Source organism: Buceros rhinoceros, unplaced genomic scaffold, assembly GCF_000710305.1.
Source record: "Buceros rhinoceros silvestris isolate BGI_N320 unplaced genomic scaffold, ASM71030v1 scaffold28157, whole genome shotgun sequence".
In the NCBI taxonomy this organism is placed as follows: Eukaryota; Metazoa; Chordata; class Aves; order Bucerotiformes; family Bucerotidae; genus Buceros; species Buceros rhinoceros.
In genome coordinates this window covers 28,908-30,957 of record NW_010424447.1, presented here as the reverse complement: position 1 = coordinate 30,957, position 2,050 = coordinate 28,908, and positions in this window count along the sequence as shown.

Genomic DNA, 2,050 nt, shown 5'->3' with positions numbered 1-2,050 from the left:
CAGCAGGAAAACCCAGGTAGAAATGCTGCCAGAAATGAACAATGGGAGAGCTCGGCCTGCCCAGCTGCCAAGTTTCTGTGTCGTTTGCTCTTTCTGCTCTGGGTTGGCAGAGCCCTGGTTGTGCAGCCCTGGGGCTGAGTGCTCCGCCTGGGCAGGGACCGTGCGGAGGGAGCCTGGTGTCGCCCATGTGCCCAAACTGTTCTCCTCTGTGCGCTTGTGAAAGCTGCTTTACCTGGGGAAAGGTTCCTGGTGGAAGAGCAGAGCCTTCCCTTGGCTCCTTTTCCAGGGAAGTCCCAACTCTTTCCTGCTGGGGCCAGGATGCTCTTGGTCAAAGTCATTGCGTGCCAAGTGTGGGGTCTGCAAACCCGTGTAGTCTTAAGAACATCGTGGCCTGGGCAGTCGCGCTTCCGGCACCCTCGGGGTGGGTTCTTGCTTCATTTGATGATTGTCTTTTGTACCTGAGCTATTTGTGGTGGTTCAAGCCAGGTCATGGGACTCTGGTGAGGGAGCCCTGAAAGAGCAGCTGTCTTACCCTGCCCCGTGATGCTTCTGTTGGTATCAAATCGCTGCCCTAGTTCTCTGCAGGATAGTCCCTGCTTCAGCTAACAAACCTCTTCTGTTTCACTAAGAATGAATCATCCCAGGCTGAGATTTGGTGGCTACCAACGTCAGTCCCAGGAGCGAGATGGCTGATGAGGATTTTCAGTCCCCAGCGTTAAAAGGTGCTGCAGAGCGCTTCAAAAATGAGGCTTGATGAAGGATCCAGCTGCCTGGAGCTCATCCGGGTGGGAAACTAACTGTTCCTCAGCTTGTTGGAGGTCACGTCACGTGCTGACAGACCTACACCAGCAGCGAGCAGGCAGCCTGGGCAGAGCCTTGGGCTGGCAGCTGCTCTTCCTGCAGCCGGGAGGATGCTGAGCACCAGGCGCTGCTCCCCATGGCATCCCGACTCACTGCTCGCTTCTGCTCTCGCAGATACTTCCTCCCACCTCCCGCTGCAGAGCTCTCCCGAACGCTTCCTCCACGGCAGCGGGTGAAGTAATCGCCCTGCGCAACCTACAGCTTTGCCGGTGACAGGCCTCGCCCTGCTTCCAGGCAGAAGCACCCGGCTTCGCAGTGGCCCGGGGCACCGAGGCAGGATTTAAACGTCCAGCTGCTGCTTTGCTTCGTGCAGAAGGGTAAGGGGATGGTGAGGGAGCTGATGCTGCCAGCGGGGGTTGAGCCCAGGGTGGGGACATGGAGTTGGTGTGTAGGTGTGTGGTTCAGGAGCTCCCTGTTAACTGGAAAACCTGACCGCTTGCTCTGTCCCAGAGTCTCCCATTAACTCTTACTGGTGCTTTGACTGCTGGTCTCTTGAGCTCGGCAGTTCTTGCTTGGTCCAGATAACGTCACCGTGTCACTTCCCCCTATCAGCTGGTTCCTGTCACTGCTGGTTTTGCTCCTGCCCAGAGCCAATAAAAACCTAGTGAAGAACTTTTTGCCAAGACTTTTAATGCTTTTGGTCTGGAGCTTTTCTGTTTCTCTTGGCACTTGCCAAACATGCACAGAGAACACGCAGCAGAGGTGGCACCAGGCAAACGCTTCCCCCTGGACATCTGCCCGTGACAGACCACCACCGCTCCTCGCTCCAGACCCATCAGCTTTGCAGAATCACCAATTCCACTGTGGTTCTCCAGCACTGCTCAGGAGTCACTGCTGGCAGCCGGGCAGCAACAGGGGGTTTCTCTGCCAAGCCCTTTTGGGTGCTGCAAAACAGCTGGAGCATCCACATCTGGCTGTTGATCCTAGCGGGCAGGTTGATGGGGCACATGGCCGGTGCTCACCAGGATGCCCAGAGAAGCCACCGTCCGCTGCACGAATCCTGGTGGAGCTTCAGCACCATTTCAGCATGAAATTCCTCTTTCGGTGTTCGAAAGCCTGTGGGAGGGGAGGGGAAAGCCAGGTTCTGCACATCTCGCTTCAGGTCACCAGGCAGCGGTGCCTAATTCCTACAAACGCACTAAATTCGTCACAATTTCTAATAATTTTCTGCCGTCAGAGGGTTGAGCTC